The sequence below is a fragment of the Panthera tigris genome, chromosome B1 (assembly GCF_018350195.1).
Source record: "Panthera tigris isolate Pti1 chromosome B1, P.tigris_Pti1_mat1.1, whole genome shotgun sequence".
NCBI lineage: Eukaryota > Metazoa > Chordata > Mammalia > Carnivora > Felidae > Panthera > Panthera tigris.
The window spans coordinates 102,700,600-102,727,704 of NC_056663.1; the positions used below are offsets into that span (position 1 = coordinate 102,700,600).

General features: G+C 40.3%; 1 protein-coding gene across 1 annotated transcript in view; it reads left to right on the forward strand.

Moving 5' to 3' along the window:
- The first annotated feature begins 3,582 nt into the window (after positions 1-3,582).
- Positions 3,583-27,105, forward strand: part of NDNF (neuron derived neurotrophic factor) — a 40,494-nt gene continuing 16,971 nt past the window's right edge. The window contains exon 1 of the mRNA XM_007087604.3: positions 3,583-3,998. The gene's annotated coding sequence lies outside the window, so the exon portion shown is untranslated. The remainder of the gene's footprint in view (positions 3,999-27,105) is intronic.

Here is a 27,105-nt window from a genome sequence, read left to right on the forward strand (position 1 = left end):
TTGAATAATCATAAAATCATAGTTTAAAAGTAATTTCAGATATAAATAATCAAATCTCTGCCAAACACTTGAATAGGGTATACTACTTAATCCTCACAAAACATCTGTAAGTCAACTATAATTCGTTCCTTTTTTATACTTGAAAAAATGAAAACATTGAAGCTCAGTGAGGCTAACCTATTTACTCCATAGCAAATAATTATCGGAGTCTAGAATTAAATGTAAGTCTGTCTGACTAATGCATGTTCTATCTAATATGTCATATCACCCAAGTCTGAAGATATCTATACACACACACACACACACACACACACCCCACATACATTTTGAGAAGATAGACATATTGATACATGCAAATCATGATGTTCTGTTCAAAACAAAAATATCTTTAGGAACTTTCATAAAAATATTCTTCATAGAGTTCTTATAGAACTTGACACATGGATTTGGCCTGTCACGAATCATCTGCATTAATGATAAGTCACTTTAACATCTTTTAGACTCGGTTTCTTCTCAGTGGCAATTTTAAAGCACTATTTCCACCTCTGGTTTATTCAAACTCCCCACCAACCCTGTGAGATTCTTAGACTAGTTAGGGTGCCCTGTCCATGTTGAGGAGGGAACCGATGCTCAGAGAACTTCATGGAACTTCTCAGCCTTTCCCTTTCCACCTGCTTTCCCCTCAACTTCATGCAATTAAGACCAAGTATCTCACATAAGAAAAGCAAACAAACATACAACCTCCACACAAATGCTTTTCTTATAACTCTCTGTCCTTTCCCTCAAGTCCAAACTGCTAAGTAAATGAGCTTCTTCCCCATGATCCCACCTTCTCTACCCGCTCTTATCTGGATCCTTCACATCTGTAGACCATAAACTACAATTGCTTAGGTGAAGATCACAGAGACATTGGTAAAGAGTAGCAGTTGCTTCTCAGGCTGGCTGTCGTGATTCTGCCACATTCTGCATTGGGCAACGGTCCCTTCCTCCCTTGGCTTCATCAACCCAGTTGTGCCTAGTTTTCTCCTCCCTCTCTGGTCTGCATCTCTTTTTTTGGCAAGCTCCTCTTCTCCCATCAACCCCTGCAGGAACAGAACATTGGTGTTCTTCCATGTTCCATCCTAAGTCTCTTCTTGGTTGTCTTCTTCTCCCTGGCTTCAAGAAACACCCGAATGCTGATGATTCCTGATGATCCTCCAGCTTGGGTCTTCTCTTTTAGGAACAGAGAGAAGACACACTCCTTCCAGTGGACTACATAGTGCTGCACTCAGATATTCCACAATCTCCCCCAACTCAACAAGTTTAAAATAGAACAAAATAGAATGCATTACATTCTTCCCCAAACTGCCCCTCTCTATATATTGTTCCTCTTGGCAAACAGCACCATCATTTGCCTTCTTGCCCCACCCAGAAATCTCCAACTCAGTCTAAACTACTCCTATTCTCCATTACCCTCCAAATTCAATCAACCACTAGGTCCTGTCTGTTCTCTTTCCTAAATATCTCTAGAGCTGTCCCAACCTCTCAATGGGCACTGCCATTGCCTTAGTTCTGACCTAAATTTCTCTGGAAATAACCTCCTCACTGCCATCTCTCTCCTATTTGTCTTCCACAACAACAGCAGACAAAACTTTTTAAAACTTTTATCTGATGACAGTTAGAAACCATAAAATCTGTCCTTGCTTAAAGCCCTTACTAGTTTCTCAACTATGCACCCCCTTCAGGAGAGTTTTGGCTCCTTGGGCCCACAGATCCTGGTATGGCCTGGCCATGCTTACTTCCACCTGCAATCCAGCCACACCTAACTTCTCCCAGCTCCCAGGACACACCGTGTAATTTGACAATTTCCTAACCTCTGCACTTGCTTTTCTCGGTTTGTGGAATACCCTTCCTTCTCTATCCTTATTTGCCTGGCGTTCTCTTCCTCATCCTTCAGAACTCTACACTAAAATCTCTATCAAGAGTACCTTCTAAAGAAGAATTAGCTGTTTCCTTTCCAGTGCTCCTACAGGAACAGGTACGCATATTTATTATAGTGATAATCCCATTTCCATTTATGCCTCAGTCTCCCCACCAGGCTGTGAGCTCCTCAAAATCAGCAAGCACTATGACTTACCTTGAAATCACAGCACCAATATCTACATAGTATACAGTAGGCACTTAATAAATGTTTGTTAATGAATGCCCAATGACCTGTTCTGGGTCATATCTGTTAAGTGCTGGAGTCACTTCTCCAGATCTTCTGAACAGACACCAAGAGATCTCTTTTTCCCACCTTATTGTCCCATATGCAAAAAAAAAAACCAAACAAACAAAAAAAAACTCTTGCACAGTGATGTCAACAACCCTTTTAGCCGTTTAAACATTCTATGGCTTTTGCAAAACTACTTTGTGGAGTATAAACTGTTCCATAAATCCATCTATGGCAGTATTCTCACCTAAGAGCCACAAAACTTTGGGAGCCTCACTGGACTGCCCTCTGTGACCAGGTATTTAACAAAAAGACCATAGTTGTTCATATGAGCTCGGTAAGGCTGATTTTCATCTTATCTTCATTTCTCTGTGGCAAGAAGAGGGCAAGTATCCTTCATGCTTTCAATACTGACACTGTATCTTAATAAACTATTTTCTGAGAACATAAAATTTGAGAGTCTAAAAACCAGGTTTGCTGGAAACTAGGTTCGCATTTGGGAAAATGAGATCACTAAATCACTCACTACTCCCCTCGCCCCCCGCCTTTTTTTCTGTGCCCTGGCCAGGTTGCTAATTAGGTAACTTCTTATCATAATTACCTAGTCAGCCTTAATGGCTTCACACACTCTGCTCCGTCTCTCACTGGTCCTGTAGGGCCGCTTTTCAATTGTTAAAACAGCTGCTGAGTTTCAAACCGGAGGAGGCTCGGTGTGCGCCGAGGGGGAAGCGCTCCCTGAGTGAAGGCGGTGGTAGGCAGGCGGTGGGGTGAAAAGTGGGACATGAATGCACAGTTTGCACACTCTGCTTTCCGCCTCCAACCTTCTGGATTTAGCTCGTCTCTCCACCCCCGGCCCCCAATCAACCCCAGAGTTCCCCCTTATTGTGCACCCGGGGCTCCCTGACGGTGCGATGGCCCAGCGTACGCTTCTCCCTAGGTTTTGTGGCTTTGAGGGGGTCTCGGTGGGCCTCTCTCTTCTTCCCCACGACTGGCGGGGAGGTAAGGACGGCGGTGCGTCCCCTGAGATGCCGCCCGCGAAGGTCCCCGTTTGGGGAGCGCTGGGTCTCCGTGTGTGTGTGTGTGTGTGTGTGTGTGTGTGTGTGTGTGTGTGTAAGTGCGCGCGCGCGCGCGCGGTGGCGCGCAGCGGGAGGGAGGGAGGAACTGAGGGGGGAGGCAGCGGGCAGAGGAGGGAGGGGGCGGGCGGGCAGCGGTGGGGCGGGAGGGGGAGCGGCTCTGGGCTTCAGCAGTGACACTCGGGAGCGAACACACACTCCCGGCTCGGAGCCGCGAGAGAGCGGAGCGAACCGAGCCGCGCACCCGCCGCCGCCGTCGCCCCGCGCGCCCCGCTCTCCTTGCGCCGCACTCCAGCCAGGCGCCGGTGCCCCGAGCGGCCGCCCGCGGAGCCCGCGACAGCCCCCGCGGGGCTGGCAGCATCCTCGCGGCGCCCAGCCCCCGCACGTTCCCGGCCTTTTAAAAGGACCTCCCGCCACTTCCCCACTCTGCCCAGGGATCCCCCAGCCCCGCGCTGCTCCCCGCTCCACTTCGAAGCAACTTCGGCTGCCGCGCGCCGCCAGCCCTCGCCCGCCTTTGAAGTTTGCAGCGCCCACCGCAAAGTTGGGACACTTCGGCCGATTTAATTTTTCTCTTTTATCGGCCTCCTCCTCCGCCTCCCAGCCCCTTTGGTTCCTGAGTACTGGTGCTTAGCATCTTGGCCGGTGCCGGGGACGTGGACTGTTTCGCACACCACACCTCGTGGAGGGATTTTTCCTCTCCCCCTCCCAGGAAAAGCAAACCGATTTTTTTTAAGGTAAGTAACGAGAGGAAAGCAACTCGTGACGTCCCGACGCCTTAGACCGCCACCCCAAGACCTGGTACAAGGAGTGTTCACACCCGAGGGCTCCTCTGGGGTTGGGGGTGGAGGCGCGCGTCCCCTAACTCAGAGGGGCCCAGCGAGGTTGTCCGTCGCCGCTGGACGAGGGCGCCAGATCCCGAGGAGCTGAGGGCTTAAGGGGCGTGGAGCAGATCTCCCTCGGTTTTCCACACTGGCTTCGTGGCTGGGCGGCCCCAGCGGTGTTAGGAGGTAGAGAGACCGTGCACGGGCCGGGGACACGGGGTTCCAGGTGCCCAGGGTGCGGCGGAGTCCCGGGAGCCGCAGAGCCTTTATCCCCGACTTGGCCTGGACACTTACTTTGCCCGCCTGCCGGGAGGGTTGCTGCCTCCCCCTCCGGTTCACCTCCTGTAGCCTTGGCTACAGAAAGTCTGTGAGACTGGGGTCTTGCCGGCGCGTGAGTGTGGGACGAAACGCGAGGAGTCCGGACTGCGCACCCGGCTCGCGCTCGGGCAGAGCAGGCGCGGGGTCCTGGTGGGCGGCCCCCAGCCGCAGCCAGGGGCTCGGGGATCTCGGTCCGCTTCGGCCAGCCGAACCTCTCCGCTTTGGCACCTCGTTCGCGCTCTGCCTCGGAGGCGAGCATCGTTAGAGAAACTTCCTCGAGCTGAGCAGGGAGGCCTGGGACCTGATCTTGCTTTTGCCGGGGTACCAGAGCAGCCACCGAGGGGACGCTCCTTCTCGCCCCAGACCGAGCGATAGGGCGTACGTAGTGCCCTAGCCCTGTGTGTGCACCAGTGGGTGCTCGCTCTAGTCCGCCCTACCTTCAGTACTGAGGTGAGACTTGGGGCGGCCCCGACACTCAGGAATGAACGAGTGGTTCCAGGTCCCCGCTGTTCCCCTGGGACACTTAGCAAACTGCAAAATTTAGGGTGTGGTTTTCGTTTCATTTTGCCCCCTTCCTGCCCCCTCCCCCCCCCCCGTGCCCCCGCCCGAAGCTGGAGAATTCCCCTTAGCCCTCCGCACCGGGTCCGCGTGGGTCGCGGAGGCCCTCGGAGTTTGCCGCGGGCACCTCTGCAAAGGGCGCTGAGCTGACCTTCGGGCAGGTCGCGGTTGTGCTCCCGGCCCCCTTCGGGGCGCTGTCCATCTCCTGCTCAGGGTACAAGTAGCTCAGTGAAACCAAGACCTTGAGCGAGAAATGAACCTGAGAAAATGTCTCTGGGTTTGTTTTTTGGGTTGTTGTTGTTGTTGTTGTTGTTGTTGTTTTCTTTTTTCTTTTTCTTTTCTTTTTTTTTTTTTCACATAGTTCCTTTTAGCAACTTAGTTGGACTGGTAAATTCGTCCACTTCGCATCATTCGATCCTACTATATCAAAGAAGAATTTATTTCTTCATTTAGTCCCTGACCTCTCCAACCACACTACCCTCTTTCCCCCACTCCCTCACCCACCCCTTCTTTCGCCTCGCTTCCTGAACCCTTTTTCTTTTCTGAAGGAGGGAATCTCCGCACCTCCTCCCCTTTTCCTCCCACCCGGGCTCTGAGCGCCTGTGAGAACCCGGGGAGTCGTCAATGGAAATAAATAGGACCCAGCTCCATTCTCCGCCCCCTTCAAACAAGTAGAATCCTCCCTGGGCTCACAGAAGTAGAGATAAAACATCCCTCCAGAGGGAGCGCTTTGGAGGATTTGATGGGATCGAACTGTTTTATTATCCTGAAAGATGTGATGGATGGACGCGAGAGCAAATACGCGTACCGAGAGCGATCAGTAGTTATTATTATTAATTATTGTTTAGTAACAGTGATCGTAAGGCCATACCCTAGCTGAAGACCGTGTTTATATTTGGTTTTGATTTTGTGTCAGTCTCTTATTACAGTGGTTTCAGAAAGTGAGTACACCAAAGGGGTATTAATTTCTCACACTCATTCTGCATGTGGAATTAATTAAATGTCAAAAAGATACTGTCATTTTACCAAAGTCTTGACCTATGAACTTTTAGAAGGTTGCAGTCTTATGAAATGCCCTCCTTGCCTCAGTCTGTCTCCTTAAAGTTCAAAAAACATGGCAACATAATTAATTATAGTCCCAATTCCCATTTTCAATCTAAACCTATATGCAGGATTACATTAAAATATCCCATCATGTATCCTTTAAAAGTGACTCTGATGAGTTTGAATTCTTCAGGAGGGGGAGTCCGCTGGGAATGAGGGGTCCAGAAGTTAGAAAAATTGGTGACTATTTCAGATTTCACTAAAAAACCCTTTAATTCTCCCTTTAAAGAAAGAAATTACAAGTGTTTTCTCTGCATAATTCTTAACTTCAGTGAATATCCTTAATCCTTACCACACACTAGAAACATAACAGCTTGCAGCTTTGTCTGTATTGTTTTCATTTTTATGTCAGGGCGTTTGATTCATTAAACCTGTATGTGGAAGTCACAGGCTCCACGTGGCAGTAACACTCCGTTTTAATTAGTAACTATCATAAAAAAGAAGCTAGAACTCTGTAATGGGCCTAAATTGCTAGGAATTATGTGTGGTTTAAATTACGCATTTATTTCAGCAGAAATGAAACCATGAATATAAAACATCTTTTAATCACTTGCAGACACAGCTTTTATCTCCTAAGATGTAACAAAATATATAATTGAAAAATACCCTTCTAAGAATGAGGGAAGCCCTCACCCTCCGTTTATTTGTCCTGGGTCTATTGAGCATTCATGTGGCAACATATGAATGGTAAAAAAGCAAAGAGTGATGTCATAACCTTGGCAACACCATGCTGAGGGAATGCTTACATTCAATGTAGCCACAGTGGATCAGTCTTTGGATAACTTAATGTAGCGAATGTTTCAATCAGCTTCATGAACCTGGTGATTCAGATTTTAGTTTTCTCACTTGGATTTATTGACCATACTCTCCGTGTATAATACGGGAAATTTTGTGTTGTTAAACTATAATTATTTGGAAGGAGGGAGGGAAAGGTAGAAATAAAATGTATCTGTCCATTGTTATCTTCCCATGTTCATTTCTGTAGTATTTCTAGTCAGTCTATGAAGAGGTCAGAACTTTTATTTTAAAACTGATTGTGTTTTTGTTGTCATTGTTAGGACAGAACTTATTTTTCATTTTGCAGCGATGAATGAGTAGATATTGGAATTGTGACGACTATGCCTGAGTTAACAAATAGCAAGAAATAGTGAGAATTCCACATAATGTGCATGGATTAAAATTATTTTAGTCTTTTTTTCCTTAGTTATTCCAGTGATAAAGTAGTTGAGTCTAGTGACCAAGCAGTGTTCTCACCCTGTTTTGCTCCCTCTTTTCTTGTCAGGTCTTGCTTTGGGGAGCTTGCCAGGGTCAGTTCCCATCAGCTTAGGCACCAGGAAGAAAGCATATCCCATAGTCATCTATACTGGGTCAAAGGCAAGTGTAATCTACAAAACTAATTCAGATTATTCACTTGACCTTGAAAGAATGTCTAGAACCTGTAAATGTTTATTTTGGAACAATTATTCTGAAGAATATAATTTTTTTTCTTTTCTAGTTGGCTCAGTCATTCATAGAAGCACCAATTAAACAAGTTATGTAGTTGAGTAGTAAATAGTAAATAGCACCAAATCTTTGCTTTCAAACTGATTTCAAAATTAAAGTCCTCAAACATTTAAATATTCCATGTAAAAATGCCTGCCCTCTTAAACCCCAAAGTTAGGATAAATTTTGCCTTGTTTCCCGTTATATTACAGTGCACATTGACAGCTACGACACACATAATCATGCTTCTGCATGTTATTTTTCACCTAGGAAGAAAAGTAAATACTGTGCCACTGTTGTTAAAAAGGAGAAAAAAAAGAATCACATAGTATGACATAGAAAAACAAAACTAATACTTTATCGCATTGTATAGTGGTATGCTGATCCTAAATTCAGTTGTATTTCTGGGAAAAAACAAAGCATGTTATGATTAGTCTGTGTTTGGACCTGTGCATGGAGATCTCTTGCCACTCTTTAGATGACACCTGACATTTGATTTCTGTAGCCCACCGGTGCCCAAACCAGTGACAAAAGCAGGTGTGTTCTCAGCTGCTTACTTCCGAAACACATTCCCTGAACCCGAAGATGCTATATTCACACCTTCCCCCTTTCTTTTGGTATCTTACTACAACTGCAAGTCACCTAATCTGTGTATTTTAGTATTCTGAAATATTTGGAAATTATAAACTATATAATATTAATTCACCTCAAATAAAAAGGTATCGTTAGTTTTGCATTTTAAAAATTAAGGGTAAGGTAGTTGATCAGTAATGGAACAAAAGTGAACTAGCGATCTGTTTCTGCAGATCTTCCCTTTGGGATGAAGAGACAGACTTGACCACAGAACAGCTGGATATTGGGTCCTGTTACAATGTCAATTTTTTTTAAGCACTCACTAAGCTAAAATCGACTTAAACTTTAAAGTCCACAGACCTCAAGTCTTTAAATATAGAAACATCCAAGATTATATCTCATTATTCCTTCTGCAATTATCCATATCCCTTGGAAACTGATATATTTTAGTAAGTTGGTGGATAGTTTGGGGTTTTGATTTGTTAATTTTTCCTGTATCAAATTTGAAAAGGACATATATTTAATATCTTATATATTTCTCTGAAATATTTATTTTTAGTTTCACTTGTGAAAACTCTGGATCTTTAAAAAAGAAAAATATGACAGAATGTATATAGTTAACTTTTCCAATGGCTCTTTTAATTGTTCTTTTGAAAGAATTTGCTGCCTTCTATATAGTTATTAGAAAAGAAAAAAAAAAAAACTTTTTTAGAAACAACAGGAAATAGGGGCACCTGGGTGGCTCAGTCTGTTAAGCCTCCGACTTCTGCTCAGGTCTTGATCTCACAGTTGGTGAATTCAAGGCCCGTGTCAGGCTTGTGCACAGAGCCTGGAGCCTGCTGCAAGTTCTGTGTCTCCCTCTCTCTCTCTACCCCTCCTGGCCCCTGTTCACACTCTGTCTTTCTCTCTCTCTCAGAAGTAAATAAACATTAAAAAAAAATAAAAAAGAAACAACAGGTTATATAAAGTTTGGAAAGAACTCAATAAAAACGTGATTACACATGAAGAGAAATCAGCTCAAATGAAGGAAACTCTTGGACACAGTGTGGACATTTTACATTTAATAACCAAATAACAAAAATCGAGTTAGCAACATGCACTCATGTCTGTTTTCTAATTGGAATGCTTACAGCCAGTATCACAAATAGTGGTCCTGACTGTAGTCTACAGTGACCGTACAAGTTTCTGTCTTCTCCCTAACATGAAAGCAAGGCAAACACTCTCGTATTCCAGCTGTGTGCTCAGAGGACGTGTACTCCACAATCTAAAGACATAGCCGAAAAATATGGACTCTATTCATATGGGCATTTTATCCATAACTAAAAGTCATCATAACTACATCTTGTTCTCTGAGGCAATTGTCCTTGTGTACACAGATCTAGACAAAATGAGACTGAAATTTATCATTTTTAAAAAATGTTGATTTATTTATTATTTTCTAGAGAGAGAGAGTGCACAAGCACACAAGTGGGGAAGGGGCAGGGAGCCAGAGGGAGACACAGAATCTGAAGCAGGCTCCAGGCTCAGAGCCAGAGGCGGGGCTCAAACCTAGGAACCATGAGATCATGACCTGAGCTGAAGTCAGATGCTTAACCGACTGAGCCACCCCAGGAACCCCTGAAATTTATCATTTTCTAAAAGAAAGAGTAAAACCTGAACTGATCATTAGAAAGATTTGTGAAGGGCGATATCTTGTTTTTGAAATCACCATGACTGTTGTTTAATACAGAAACTATGAGCAAGTGTTTATTTGCAAAGATAGAGAATACCATATCTGGATAGTTGACAAACAGAATGAGGGGTGACATTGTGATACTTGAAAATATTATGTTTACAAGAGAAAAGCTTGTGTAAAGGGCTTGATTTATTTAGGGTTAGTTTCTCCAACTTAGGTGCATCGTGGAGTATAGGTGGTTACAATTTATAGCACATGGTAGTGAAAAGTTAAACCTCAGCAATCCATGTGAACCTAAGAAATGGCTTTGATTACTCCCTTTTGTTCAGGCCATGTGTACTCTAAGCTCATGGGCATTGCCAAATGTCACATTATGCATTTTATTTCTGTAATAAAATATGTCTCTGATTAAATTATCAGAGTCATACCAAAATAATCTCACATAAAAATACACATACTTGATCCTTTTTAGTTATCTTGTTTAAAATACATTTAAAGACAGGTAATAAATACATGTTACCCGTAAGAATACACTAGTATATATGTCATGATTTAAATCTAAATATTATTCATATGTTGATAGCACTCAATAAATGTTGTAATTCATATTAAGTCACAGCATTCACTAAAATTCACTGATACCATCCAAAGCTTCAAGTTGGGATTGTTTCAGAAGTAACTGGATCCTATAGCTGAAGAGATATTTGTTGCCAACAGTGGTGACAGAAATCAGAAACAGCACTGGTAGCTAAAACACCTGGCAAACTGAGAAAAGACAGCAATCATTTATCTTTTGGCCTTCCCAAGTCTCAAATATTTCAGTTCGAGGGGTGATCTGTCGAAGTTTGCTAAAGTGTGCTATGAACACATAGGACTTTTTTTTTATGGAAAATGAAACTGCCTCTCAAATAGAAGACAAGGGTTTGATACTCCAACGGTCACAGTAGCAAATACAACCATATTAGTAGATGGACAAAAGGGCAGGTCCCCTGAGGTACTGGGGAAGCCGTCCTGCCCCCAAATGTTACCAAGGCCTCTCATGGTACTAAAATGCTACCTTCGAAAGATGATTTTTTTTTCCTTTTTAAAGTAATTTTATTTGTCAGTGTCCCCTATAAATATGAAAATACCCCTGGGAAGGAAAACAGGGGAAGGTCATTGCTAACATCTTACAGAGATGTTAATAGTTAGATAAAGCCAGATTGGAAAGAATTTTAGAGAAGGGAGACACTTATCTTTGGATCTCTTAGCCTCTCCTTTGGACAGCCTACCCTTAGTGTGTATCTGCTTTTTTCCTTTCCTCTTCCCTTCCCTTCCCACCGGTAATTGACTCTCAGTTTCTTATACTCTAGTGTAACTTATCCCCGGGGCCAGCCTCAGGGGCCACACTTGAAAGGTCTCTTGTGCTTAGTCGAATGCTCTTCTGTCACCATCTTGAAATTCTTACTTTTTGAACAAGAGGTCTTGCACTTTCCATTTTACACTGGGCCCACAAAATATGGAATTCACCTTCTTTCTTCCTTGATGTAAATTTAAGATATGGAATCTTGATGTTGAGGAATCGGTGAGGACACTTGAGATTATCTTTGCAAGGTTAGGTCTACTGAGTATTTGTATTTAAAAACATATCTTTTCAGTAAAATGAAGGAAACAGGATACTCTTTTAAATAATTGAGGCACTGAACAGATATCTAGTGTTGATCTTGTAAAGCAAAGGTCTCTAGAAAAGGGTGTCCTCTTTCCCTCACAAGATGCCTCATTATGATGAAATGAGAAAATATCAGAAACCCTATCTATACTGACTTTTATGTATAAAGAGGGAAAAGAAGTTCTGTTAACATTATGTAATAGATCTAATGTCAAAAGCACTCTTATTCAGTGTATCAGATGGTCAATGAAAAAGAAATAATGGCAGAGGTCACATCTTCTATGAAGTAAAAATAATGTCAGGTGAAAATAGTGGCATTCCAATCTCCAATTCTCTGACAAGAAGTCAGCCCTACCTGAAAAAATGATATGAAGTATAGGATTACATCCAATATAATCAACTAGGATACTCACTGTGGCATAGAATGCCTTGTTATTTTATATATATGAAATACAGGTATATATTTTTTAATTACAATTCCAAAAGATTTGGGAACAACACATTAGAGAGCCAGAGGTCTTGAACAGAAAGCTGAAAGAGCCCTCAAATAAATTAGTCACCACTGTCTTCAAAAGTATTCTTAGTTATATGTATATGCATTTGATAATTCCTCTGTTACAAGTAAATAGATAATACATTCCATTATGTTCTGAAAATTTTCAGTGTTCTAACAGTTAAAAAAAAGAGTTGTCTAATCTGCTCTAGTAAAAATATGTAAAGTGCTACATTTGGAAATTTTTATTTGAAATTTTATTGTTTATTGTAAAGTTGCTAGTTACTAACTTATGTTAAAGTTGCTTCTGTGTTTTGAATTTCACAACAGTGAATGGAAATTATTCTACTTATTAACAATATTATAACTTTGTAAAACCCATTGATTGTTTACAAGGTACTTCCACATTCATCATTTACCTTAATCTTCACAGGAACCCAGTGAGGAAGATAGTAACCCTCCTCCTCTGAGAAATCTGAGACTCAGTTAAGAGACTTCCCTACACTCATTCACACACTTCTAAAATAAAGTAGGGACTCTTGGTTTCATAAGCAGAATCAGTGGAAATGTCTAAAAAATTTTAATTGAGATTAATTGCCAAATTAATTTGCAAGGATGCATTTGCTTGGAAAATTTTTCTTTTACAATTTAATGATTTAAAAAGATCATTAATTGAGTCTAAATTGATAAGACCTTAATCGCAGACAGTTTATGTGCGAGATGTTTGTTTGCTGGTTTTGGTAACTAACTTACTAGAGAAGTTTTTACAGAAAAATGATTACAATTTTCGACTTTTAATCAGTATGTGTTAAGGTACAACACTGAAAAATTAATAATCTGCAGAATCCCTTTTTAAAATAGTGGTATTTCATAATAATAATTCACCTCTAGAGTCATTCCATTATTCCACTAATAATATGGCACTTTTGAGAGATAAGATTTGAAGTTACGTCTCTTTTAAAATTATTTAAATAAATGATTCCTCCCCCTCCCAAGTTGGATGAAATTACACATTTCAGTGGAATGAAAGTTATTGTAGACACATATGATAGGATATTCCAAATATTCTAAACATTTAAAGCCCTTTAAAACATAATGAGGAATAAGTAAGTTCAAACAGTGAAGATATTTATACACACACTCATATTAACATTTCAGCCAGCAAGGTCAATCTGTAATTGAAAACAATCTCTATATTTAAAGTTTTATTCACATTTACAAAGCAATGACAACAAAGAGGCAGTTTTGAAACATTTTTTTTCTCTTGGCAGGCTCTATCTTGTGTAACGACCAATGAACATTGTTGACCCTTGACACTCACCAGCAGCAGCCTTTCCCCAATGCTTAAAAAAAATTTTTTTTTTAAAGGAAAACCACACCTAACGGTAGATCTTACTTTTGGAGGAGGGGAGGGATGAAATAATTGTGGTCAGTGTCTTTTGGTTTGTCATCTCTCTGTTGTAGACTTACGAGCTTATGTTATTTCATCATAATTTACTATAAACTCTTCATTAAAAGTGACCTTGGGGTCTGCCCGCACTATCTGCCTTTTGAGTGCCCTGTTCTTTAATCATCTCTTAATCCAGAAATAATAATGCAGAACATCCCAGGAACTGAGCCTGATCCTCAGCTCTCTAATCTCGACACGTGCATCTGAAATCCCTTGCTAGATCTAGTGCCTAAAAAGCCTGAGAACACTCACCTTTGAATCCGCTTAATCCATCTTTGTTTATTAAACAATATTGATGCCCTCAGATATGGTCTATCAAGGCTAACAAAAAGAATATTAAGAATTTCCTCCTGTTTATGTGATTATTTTTTAAAACCCAACATCTTGGCCTTTCCTCTGTGTTTCTAGTCAGTCTTTAAATAGGAACCTAATCTGTTACCTGATAGATTAGGTAAATTCAAATAGAATAACCTGATGATGAAACTCTTTCTAATACCTGTTTGAAGAGCAAGTCAAAAGATGTATCTTTTGTTGTTGAATAAAATTTTGCAACTAGTTTGAGAAGTTGTTTTATACTATTTATAGATAAATAGGACCTTTTTTCATTGTAAAAAAGCATTCACACCCACCATTTTAAACCTCATTAACAACCCTGAGAATAAATGTTTTCCATTTATGGATGAGGAAACTCAAAGAGTATTAAGAGATTTGCTAAAAGTACAAAAGCCAATAATGGTTTGGTCAGAACTCCTTCAACTCAGATCTTCTTACTCAAAGTCTAGCGATCATTTTCTATTTTACTTTGGCAGCCTTTTAACCGTCCCCAGGCTTGGAGACATGAGACCAGAGAGTGAGATACAGAAAGAAAAGAGAGGTGATGCATTAACTATCCTCTCTTTGAGGTTCTCTCAACTGTGAGATTGTCACGAACCAGTGTCCTTGGAGAATATTATCTCATCTCTCCAAAGACAGGGCTCTACATTTGTTTTTGGCCTTGGATTTTATAAGAGGGATCGCCGAAGAAATCCATATTTTAAAACTGTTACTTGAACTTATTTCTTTTTACAAGAACACAACAACTACATACTTGTGTGCCCCTTGCTTTTTTTTTCCTTTTTTTTTTTTTTAATCTGGAAATAATAACTTAGGGTTTAATCATTTGAACTATTTAAGGTTCCTGGTACATCTGTCTCACTCTTCTATATTTGAAGTATATTATCTTGATTACAGTATGTTTAATGACTACTTTGATTTTGTCCTTGCTTTGGCACTTGAGGCTACTTCCAAAACTCTTTGATAGCAGACAGGCTTTAATGCTGTCATATCAAAATAACTGCCAGTGGGGAGGAAAGAAACAAAGCTTCAGGACCATCAGGTATTTGGGAGAATATGGGATTAGGTCCATGGAATCAAATGCCAATTCTTAGCTATGGTATTTACTATTCTATGGTAATAATTATTTCTTCTTGATAGCATCTTATTTCTTAGTAGTATATTTGCCAACTTCATTAGGTATATGAATAAATTAGGATCTTGTCACAATCTCCTAAAAAATTCCACTAGTTACTGGGCTTTAAGTTAAACACAGATGTATTCCCCAGAGAGAATAAGCCTGCATGTCTTCTTGTTTTTTAATCTAAAGAAGGTAAAGAAAAGAGAAAGCTGTGAAATTGTGTGGATGTAATAATAGTTCTCAAAGTAAAAGGAAGAAAGGATATGTATAATCTCCATGTCGTCCATGTAAATATATGTTTAAAACATTAACATTTGGAATGAGTGAAAATTAGAAATCAGAAAGTGAGGGGGGCACAATGAGGGGCACATGGCTTGGTCAGTTGGTAGAATGTGCGACTCTTGATCTCGGGGTTGTAAGTTCAAACCCAACATTGGGTGTAGAGATTACTTAAAATATTAAAAAAAAATTTCAAGCAATGAAAATACTGGAGAAGAAAATCATCGTGCCACCATAACCAGATAATCGGTCATGGAATTGAAAGACACAGATCTACTCGAAGTGCAGCCCATGAACCATCAGCATCGTATCTCTGGGGAGCTTGTTAGAAAGGATGAGTGACAGGCAGACTTTTTGAATTAGAATCTGCATCTTCACAGGAAAGTTGAGTGATGTGAATCCACATTAAGATTTGAGAAGCACTGGTCTATAGCATTCCTATTCTCTGATCAGAAAGTATCCCAACCAAGCCATATTTCACCTATTTTCAAGGAAAAAGGTTCTCTTGAGTAATGCACTGTGTTATTCTTACATGTCCTGGTAACAACAGAAAAAAAATGCTTCCCTATACCAGGCCTCTGGACCATCCAGCACATACCACCCCTCTATGGCAGCCAGCCAACAAGTTTCCATGAGGCCCACCTCAAAAGATTAAAGAAATACTTCCCAAGTCTTTAAGTTTTACAAAACAACCTATTTTATACCCATAAAATTGTCAAAAGCATCCATAACTTGTTTCCTATTTAGCTTATTATATCTCTTATGAAACAAATCCCATAAATCAGCAATAATAGTTAATTTTATTACTTTCAATTTCATTTATTTGTTACACACAAAATGTCATGTAGATGTGCTTGGTGTTGTTCTATGACCACCATTATAACTGTCATAAACATAGCATTTCCTTTCTACAGACCCTGGGCATGTCAAGAATATGCACAAACAAATTAAAACGGTGTGCAGTAGCAGTATGCACATAGAAAAGCACACAACTAAATTCCCTGTGGTCATAAATGTTTGAGTTGTGAAGAATGAGTAGGAGTTGGCCACCGAGAGAAGCAGCAAAGGTGTCCTAGGTGAAGGAGGCCACTGAGTCCTGAAGAACACACGGGAATGACAAGCCAAGTACGGACAGTAGTCGGGAATAAGTCTGGCAGAGTGAGCAGTGAGGTAAAGGACCTCATGTGCACAGACTTCATCCTCCAGTTTGGGGGAAACATCTGACTTATTTTGGTTAGCAGAAGAATGAAACAATTCTTGTTCATAAAGATAATGGTGTCAGTACTGTGCAAAATGGTCAAGGAAAGCTGTGGGATATGGGTGTGAGAAGCAATAAGTGGATAATCTGAGGCATTGGCAGTTTGGATAGAGAAGAGAGAACAAATTTGAGAGAATATGCAGCAGGTAGATTGGCAGGACTTGTTGGTGAACAGTGGATGGAGATCCAAAAAAGTGGATAATGTTGAGGTTCTTCATTTGGTACGTGGCAGGACTGTGCTGCTGAGCTAATTAACACCAGCGTGTACTTGTTTTCATGCAGCATCTCAGGTAACTCTTGAGCAGCCTGGTCAGGAACACTATTCCATTTGAGTCAACACGGAAACCAGGGTGAATCAAGAAGTTGTGGGGACTTAATCTGCCCATGGACTCAGTGGTACAGAAGTGCTTGGCAGAAGAAGGAATAGAGCCCAAATTCAAACTCGTCACCAGCCTGAGTCTGGCTTGGTGAGGCCAGTGCTGAGCCACTTCACACCTTTGAATGTTAGATCCTGGGCATCAGAAGGAAAACAGCCTGGAGCTAAGAATCAGCCTCGAGGCCTTGGCAAACAACCACCCCCAACTTCCTTGCGTAGTCCAGAATCTGATGGGAGAGATTTCAGATTACCCTCCTCTTTGCAATAAACTCCTTGAAATCAGTATAATTAAGCAAATACTTATTTAGTGCCTACTTTGTATAAGAACTGAAAAAGTCTATATAGGAGATACAAGGATGAGTAAAAAGTAATAGTTTCCAGGGGACACGTACTTGAGTAAACTCATGTTGCTTCATGGAGAGCTTTTTTTTTTTTTTTTTTTTAAGGACAGGAAAAAAATATTAAAATAGCTATAATTCAAGTAAGATAAGAAAGTGCCATAAGAATCAAAGTCTCTGGCTTCACTGGAAGACCTTAATTCTGCCTTATCCTCCTCTTATGTCTCCAGGGATCTTGCAACAGGCACTTAATAAACACTAGTTCACTCACTGACAGTTTACAGGGAGAGCTCCGATAACAAACCATCTAAGTAAACACTATGCCCCTACAATCCTATTAAGAATCTTCCTGCAGGTTTTATAGCCCTTTTTTTTTCTTTTTTTCTTTTGCTTTTTTTGTTTTGTTTTGTTTTGTTTTCAGTGTCTCAGTCCAGAAAATCAGGAAGCATCCTTCCTCTGTCAGAACACCTACTCTTTAAACCGCTCTGTTCAGTTTAACAGCTTTGTCAGATAAGTCTTTATTTTATTGAGCCCCAATCTCCGTCCCTATAGTGCCATGTGGGCAGCTGGTACTAGCTGGGCCAGCCAGAGTGCTTCTAATCCCTCTTTCATCTGATAACAGACCTTAAAACATCTGGTGTCACCGCCCATCCCAGCATGCCTGGATTTAACACTGCCAGTCCTTCCTCGCCTCATGTGACTGTGGCCGCCTCACTGAGTCAGTGCTGTCTTCTGGTCCCTGTGGATTGTGATCACGTCCCTCTTAGTGGCTGAGGGTGACAGTTAAGGCACAGATGAGGCAGATTCCTGGACATAAAATCCAGTAGACCAAATAGGTCCTTCCCCTCAGTCTCCATGGCTTACTACTCCTCTCCATTCAATCCCCTGCTAAAATGTCACTTCCTCAGAGAGGCCATCCATGACCACTCAGCCTAGGAGGGCTCCTTCCCCCCAACCTACTCCCTCTTCTCCCCTCCAACCTCTTTGCCTGTTTCACTTTCTTCACAATGATACGCTGTCTGGAACGGTTATGTGTAGTTGTTGACTTGGTCATCATCTCCTTTACCTACCGAAGTACAAGCCCTGCAAACACAAGAACATCACACATCTTGTTCACTGCTGTGTTCCCAGGGCCCGACACAGAGTAAGTGCCCAGTAAACATTTGTTGAATCAGCCAATGAACTCTGCAATCCCATCACGCTTGCTCTTTTAGAAAAAGTTCCTGTTGTCACTGCCTTGTTGATGAGTATCGCTTTTTATTACATCACTAGAATCTGGGTTATAAAGATTTCTTTGATCAAAACTTTATGGAAGATTCAGCCCATGTGTTCAGCAGACATAGCTGGCAGAATTACCAAAGCAATTTTTGAAACCAGGTTTGTTATAAGAACGGGAATATCTTTGAACCAGAATAATTTAAGTACCTGGTTTTTTTAGTATGGTAAGTCGAACTAAAAAGGCCTTTAAAATTTTGAAGTTCCTTTGAGAAGGTAGTATATATTACCTGAGATAGATGGAAAATATGTAAAGAAGGTAAGGTTGTTGCTGATGGGTGGGTGAAGAGACTGATTATTTTTAGAATCTTTCGTTCCTTCTACAGTATTTTATTTTATCCTTGCTATCACTAACAAACAAAATTAGTAATGATCTCCATTCAGAAGACATGGCGATTACTCAGTTTGGTCCACCAGTCAATCGGTATTTAGTAAATCCTTGCTATATATATGACAAAATACCTGACAAGATTGCTGATCTTTCTCCTTTAGAGTATTCTACACTCTTTGGTGTCTGCTCTAATGACCCTGCCAGCGATCTCTTTGCTCTCTCTAGCCTGCTTTTCCCTGCCTGTCACTGAGCTTACTACCTGCCTCATCCTTGCACATGCCTGTGCCCTTGCCTTCATTCTCATATCAAGCCTGCTGCCTTAGGATTCCTCCGCGAATGGTGGCACTCTGCAGAAAAGTGCCCAGGAGCATCAGTTAGATGATATTTGGCAGATGTGGGCTTATAGGAAGGTTTGTAAGTTGTATTTTAGCCTATCCATTTAGACACAGCTTATGAAGAAGTCTGGTCACATGCCAGACTGCAGGGTTTTCTTGTCAAGTTTTCTTCATAACTTCTTTTTCTTTTTTTAATGTTTTGATGTTTATTTATTTTTGAGAGACAGAGATGAGCAGGGGAAGGGCAGAGAGAGGGGGAGACCCAGAATCTGAAACAGGCTCCAGGCTCTGAGCTGTCAGCACAGAGCCCTATGCGAGGCTCAAACCAACAAACAGCAATTTCATGACCCAAGCCGGACACCCAACCAACTGAGCCACCCAGGCACTCCCTTCATAACTTCTGTCTCTCTTAGTTTCCTGCTCACTGAGCATGAACAACCCATTATCAGAACTTTTTTTTTTTTTTAAGTTTGTTTATTTTGAGAGAGAGAAAGGAGGGGAGGAGAGAGGGAATCCCAAGCAGGCTCCATGCTGTCAGCACAAAGCCCAATGCAGGGCTCAAACACATGAACTGTGAGATCATGACCTGAGCGGAATCTCAGTAGTAGTTTGCATCTTTGTAAACTTTGTAAAACTCAGTTTCTTTCTTATGTTGCCATCTTTCCTGTGAGGTCTGATGCACTCACCTGGACTGGAAGGGGTTCACAAGTGTAGGGCACGGAGGAGACCATCTGGGCCAACAGACCTTCAACGTGGATAGTTCTCCTGCCTGTGGTGGAAGTGTCCTGACTCAAACTGTGATTTTTCCACTGAACCGTGCCTCCTAACCTTGGGGGTGTAGGAGAGGGAAACTCTGTGTGGAAAAGAGAAGTTTTGCAAATAGGGCTCTTTGAAAAAGTAGCCTGTCCTGAGGAAGTACTTGTTCTTGCCTCCGTAGTCTTTCCCTGTGGTCCTAGGACACGATGTGGGGCTGTAGGGCCCTCTTCAGAATTCTTCCCAGGAATTCCAGCAGTTGATAAGAAGCATAGGTTGTAAACCATGAGATACTTATCTTTTAGCTTTCCTAAGTTTTCTCTATAATGGGATATTTTGCTTTTATGAACCTTCACAATTACTTCCTTACTGATCTCTCTGTATAAAAATATTTTCTTCCTCACTTCTTTCCAGACCATAAATAACTCAAGAAGAAAGGATGTCTTATGTACCTGGCACCTTGTTCAGTGTTTGGCACAAAGGAAGAGCTCAGTTAACATTTGTTTGTGAACTTTTACTGCTGCAGTTCTACGTCTGTGCCTCAGCCCTGCACTTCACACCTCTATCTCCCTTCCCGGCATCTGGCTCTTCTCCCCTTATCCTACTTTCTCTCTGAGTCTTGTTCTGTCTTCACCAACTCTTGGTGAGTTTTCGCTCCAACTCTGAAGGCATTTATCATATGAGCCCCCCGTTTCCTCTTAGCATTGTGCTATCTTACATTGCAGGTTACTTTTACCCATAATTAATTGCCACTCAACTCGATTGTAAGCAGCAGAACAGTCTGAATCTACATTAAACATCTTTGTACTTTCAGTGTACTTTTGGTGTGTTACACACAACAGGGACTCAGTATTTGTTGACCATGACAATTCATGTCTTATCTTCTAGGCTGATATGTGCTGTTGCTAGATGCTCCTGGCATGTTGCCATATTACATCTTAGCTAAATTTCAGTAGAGGATGGGGTATACAGTTTGTTAACTGCTTTGGGGAACATTGCACAGGAAGTCATTTTCATTTTGTTGCAGACCAACAGGAAACAAGGCTTAGTTGCCAAACTAAAGTAAGAAAAGCAACCAAGCATATTATTTCTCCCTTAGGGGCTTTCATTATTCTAGGAATCATTAGCTGCGCCTAAGATCGTGGAAATTATCCCAGCTATCTCAGTTGCACATGCAGAGGAAATTTTGATAGGAGGAAGATGTTCACTCTTTTGTTCCAGTTTTACTTTGCATTGTCTTCTGTATTGCTTTTGAATTTATCATATCTTCTAATCACCTATCAGATGCATTTTAGGAGATCCACTCCTTCCTTTAGTAAAATGGGCCTGGCTTCCTGAATCAAAGACTACTCTTATCTGTAGTACACACTGTTGGCCATTTCTATGGTTCAGTATTCTTATTATTGGCAGTAGTGATGGTGGGAATACAGGGTAACTTACTTTAAAATCTGATCCTCTTTCAAGCTTATTCTGTAGGCATGACCATCTTTTAAAATTAGAGTGCCCTAGTCTTGGCCCCACTATGAACTACACACCATGAGGATCAGAGGGGAGGAGATGACAGAATGGAAACTGTATTCAGATCCTTGGCATGTTTTAATTTCACATTGCTTTTCCATGCTAATTTAATTTCCTTGCAGAATGAAAGTTGGCAATCATGTAGAGAAGCGGTAGAGGAGGTTGGAATCACTGCAGCTGAAATGCATGTGAAGGTCCCTAATCCATAGATCATTGACATAATGAACTCTAAAACTGTTAATAATCTTTCCCCTCTGTAATGACAGCCCGCATTTGGAGAGCTTTCACCTGTGGGTTCTGTGCCTGACTCTGGTTCTGCCTTGTTGAGGGAGGCTTACTGCAGCTGTGCTGTATAGATACTGCGGAACGAGAGCTCACGTGGCACGTGCCACAGACCGCTCCTTAGGGCCAACCCGGGGCCTTCCACTTCCACCTGCTTCATTTCACCCTTTGCAAATATGGAAACACACCAAACCACAATATGCTCTGTATTCCTCAAATTTTCAGCCATAGCAGAGGATACTTCTGTATGTATGAGAACGACCAACTAATTTCAGTTAACATTTTCGTTGTTTGCAAAAGACAACAGAACAGAACGATTTTGGGGAATCCAGCTTTTTTTATCACTAAATTTCAGCCTTGAGGGAATGTGCATGCCCACGCTGGGCATTCTGCTATTAAAGTGTGCAGACAGACCCCCTTTGCTCACAGAGCAGGCTGTGGCAGACGCGGGGGCCGTTCCCCCAACAAAGGCTACATTTTTTTTTTCTTTACAGCTAGGTTAAATGCTTCAGATTTATTATCAGATGTGGCATGGATGATTCAAACATAACAAATGCCCTTGAGTTTAAAAATAGAAGTGGAGAGACTAAATATTTGCACTTAAAAAGGAAAAGAAAATAACAGAAATCTCTGCGGCAGACCGTTCCTTGAAATTATCCTCACTAAATTATAATCATGCACTTTCCACTCTCTGTAATTAAACATTAGATTTCATTTATTCCAGATGCATTTGCCTCAAGTAAATTCAGAATGCCCGTCCTTCTTTTTGGGGATTGTAAATTTATTTCATGGTTTTAGCCTACATGTGATTGGGTTCATTGAAGAGTTTTTAAGTGAATCTTAATGACATTTTTTTTTTCCATTATTTGCTTGGTGTGGCCTATTGATACAGATGAATCTGATCTTACTGAGTTTACAACATGTAATATCTGTAAGAGCTGAATGATATATTTTGCAAATACATTCACATGTTTTTGTAAGGAACTTGCAAGCCCTTGGTGGCTGGTTGTGGAGGAATGGAGAAATTTGATTTGATCATCTCACTCACAGGTAGACTGAACTGTTGGCTGCTGTTTCTGAGGAAACTACAGCACTGATAAAGGTCACAATGTCTTTAATATACAGGACAGCTTCTATTTCAGAGTCTTAGTTCATGAAAACCTGAAACAGCGTTTTATTTACCAGATTTGCAAATCCCTTACATTAATGGGATAATATAGCTAAACCATAGTCTATAAATCTAAAGGCAAGCTTTTTAGTGGCTTGGAATATTTCCCTACTCTTAAGACAAGATTATCAATTGGGATTGTGGTCAAGTACATCTAATATATTTTTTAAAAGAAGTAAGAAAGTAACCAAATTTATTTACTTATAATCATTGTTTACACAATTTCCAAAAATAAATTTTTATTTTCACTAAGTGAGCCAGTGGATTAACCAAGATGATAAATTGACTAGCCGGTCATATGTAATTAAAGATAAATTTTGCGAAATGACACTAGTGAAGTTGTAACAGACACCATAGGGCAAGTTTTATTGCTTTTACTATACTCTGCTTTTGTGGTAATAGAGGTTGGCCTGGGTGTTTAGTTGATACATTGGTAAATTATTTAAACTTCTCTTTTTCCTTGCTTGCCATTAGACTGTTTTACAATCCTCAAACATTTCTGCAGGTTTGTGGTAAAAGCGTATGCCAGGTCAGTTTGACTATTTATTTTAACTACACTAAAGGCTCTACAGAATAAAATGTTTAAGTTAATACCGAAAATAAAATCTTCGAATGAGTTGTATGTTTGCAGTTATCCATCATATGCTCTACTCTCTACCCTTTAGGAAACAACACAAATGCTTCGTATCTCTTCATTGGCATTTTCTTTAAAACTGATCTCCATTTCATCCCCTATGCTTCCTAGTGTCCCCTTTCCCTCTATGGGATGGGAGAACAGAGAGCCCGGCAGAGAAGATGGCGGAGAGGAATGGGAGAAGTGACCCTGGTCGTCATTCCTAAAACATCCCCAAGAAAACCGCTCTCCGCTCTTCCTGATCTGTAGCTTTTACCCACTCTCCAGAGAGGGGGCAGCAAATATAAAAGTAAATTTTTATATGTAAAAGATTCTTCTTTTAGAACCACTGCTCGTTTGCCTTTATTCTAATATGAACTAACTGGACTCATATAATGTTTCCAAATAGTTTGACCTTAAGTGTGTGTGTGTGCGCACGTGCCATAAAAATGAATTATATTTAAAATTATTTACTTTACAGTACCCACACCTCTCTCAATCTTTGTAAGGATAGAATGCATGGTTAATCTTTGGACAATTATATTTCAAAAACAATTTCTTTTAATCTAGGACACACGGGTTTTCCAAAGAATAAAACTATCCAATAATCTAGATTATCCATAATCTAGACTAAAGGTATATCAAACCATTAGGTCATTTTTCTTTTCTCACTTCAGTCTTGGCAGGATCTGAAAGTGTGTGCCAGATATGCAGATGCTTCTGATGACATGAACAGCGTCAGAGTTTTAAATTCGCATCTAAAATCAAGTATAGCATTTATATATGTAATTCATCAGAATTTTAATTGAAACAAAGTCACTCTTCTCAATAGGATAACACCATCTAGTTTTCCTAGGCTGTGAATAATTGTGGAACCGAGTTGACTGCTGTGCCTAGAAAAATAAAAATATTTGGAATCATCCTAGCAACTTCCTACTTCTATTGGAACTAGACCCTTGATTATAAAAAGATAGCATGGTTTCTTGCTATACAGATAGGTTGCCTAGATTACTACCAGATGCCCATGACAAAAGAAATAATGCTGAAAGAGAAATTCTAAGGAATGTTATTTAACTTAAACTCTAAATCTAGATAAGCTCTGGATACCTAGAAGTAACAAAAATAAATGAGAGGAAAAGTTATGCCATTAGAGGGCACTTTTGTAATCTTAGAAGAAAAGTCAGTTCTTATAGACTAGCTTACCCAAGTCTTACTCATGAGAGGAATGTATTTTTTTAGTTGTTTATTTAAAGTGACTAATTCTTAAGCTGAGTGTCTGAGAGAGAACATTTTATTGGTAGGGGAAAAAATCTATATAATATTAAAACAATCCTTTAAACAATATCTAAGTAAAGCTTTAAAGTTGAATTGGTGAATAGAAATTGTAAAAATATACACAACATGTCTGCGCAATAGTTTTTTGACCAGCTATAGTCAATGCTTCCTTTAAGTGGCGTTTATTTAAAGTAATTCTGCCTGTAACCTGATGAAATTGGTCAAATGATTAACTTTCCCTAATAACAGAGTAAGCTTTTTCCCAACAGTAGATGAGTGTTATTAGATAACATTTGAAAAAGATAATCCTGTAAAATATAAAGATCTGTGCTTTTGGATCACACTATTTTTTTCCAGTTTTATTGACAAATAGTTGTCACACATCACTATAAAAATATAAGATGCATGGCATAATAGTTTGATCTATATATATTATAAAATGATTACCACCATAGGCTTAGCTAGCATCTATCTTCTTATATGTATACAATGAAAAAAAAAAGAAGAAAAGAAAACAGGGATCATAAAAATTTTAAACACCTTTCCAAAAATTGTCTGTCTTGTCTATAACATATAGCAATTAATATGGTTAGAGTTGTTTCAGAAACAAAACATTGGCCTCATAGAATTTTAGCTGGGGAAATAATTTTATATATATATATAGAGAGAGAGAGAGAGAGAGAGAGAGTTGAGTCTACTCTCTGTTGGTGGTAATCCAAATAAAAACATCTACCTGAGCTAGTAGTGATCCACTAAAATAATTCAGTAAGAAAAATGTAGTGTCAAAAATATGAATGAAGAATCTAAGATTTTACTCTACTTGTAAGTTAACAAGTTAACCTGTTATACATAGTTTCATTGATACTAGATGGCATCAGACTACTGGGTTGGAGACAAAAGCAATACTCAGAGCAACTCAGAGCAATAGCAGAATCCACAGTATTATCATTTTCTCCCTCTGGCTCACTGACTTCCAATTTCCACAGGATGAAAAGAGGGCCAGATAGCACTAGCCCCCAAATAGGGTTTTTTTTTTTTACAAGAGAGAAGCCCTGAGCTTGGGGAACTCAGATCTTCCCTGATATAGTGATCATGCCTGCTCCAGAAGCTTTATCTTCCAAGGCTTTTCATTACACAAACATCCTTGAAAAGATAATCTGGCACAAAAGCAGTCAATTCTTCTGCTTCCAAGACATGCAAAACCAATCACAGAGACCCATGGAGAATCATCTCTCACCACTTACTTTGTAGAATCCTGTCATCTTAAGTTGTTCACTGTTATTTGTTTATTTATAAATTAAAAAGTAGCTGATGTGGAGAATATACAATAATCCTACTTTTCATATTTTTAAACTTACATATGGTCAATAGTTTGTATTTTTTACATCATATTGTATCACTATGTGATCTTACCTGTCCAAGCTTCAGTTAGATCATTTTTGAAATGAGAGAAATAATAGTGCCTGTGTCATAGGGTTGATGTAGCATTACATGAGATTATATATATATATATATATATATATATATAGCATTTGGAAGAGTACAGCATGTTCAAAACAAACTTTGTTAATATTGTTATTTTTTAACTCAAAATTCATTTCTTATCATTAGCTGATTCAATAAAGAGAAAGTTCTGCCAATGGATGGCTGAGGATACTGGAAAAATTCCCACCGGTGATAATTAGTGACTTGTCTGACTCTGGAGCTGACTTAAATATCCCAAATATCCTGGGGCACTGGGCAGCCTCTTCTGCTCGGTTATGGTGGTACTGTGCAATTGACAACTTCATGGGCAAACATAGAGCCTAATGAGGTAAAGCTGTGCATTAGAGTGGGTCTAGAGCAAACACACCTGAGTATCTCATGTTCAAGTGCTGCCATGGCATGTTGGCTCTAAGTTCCTAATAAGTATAGAAAGCCAAATTCTAACCATTTCTAAAGAGACAAATCTTATTATCTAGCTGCTTCTGCTCTCAGGGGGCAAAGTTTCAGGGACACTGCTACAGAGTAAACAGGACATATTGTGCTGAAGTAATAATTATTTCTTAACAGGGGCAGCAAAGCAAATTCTAGCATATCAGATTTTGCATTTCTTTTAGCCACAGGAGGAAGGGCATCAGAGGGGAGGAATTAAAGGTTGTGAGTAGAGGTCCCATTTAGGTTAGCCAACTATGTCCATGCTTGTTTCAAATAGGTTCACTGAGTTTTGATTTTGATATATCTAGCCATCTTTTGTAGTTATAAGCTTCATCTGCTACTAGTAACTAATGTGAGCTCCTGCTTCACATCCCCAACTGCCCTTGGATCTCATCCTGACAATCATTCGGATATCTGAGGTTCAGATTACTTAATAAAACTTAAGAAGGCCTGGCCTTACTTCTAAACTGCTATCTAGCTGGGAAGAGGAGTTGAGTATTCAGTCTCAGAATCACCATTCGTTTTCAAAGTTTAGAGATCATCATCCA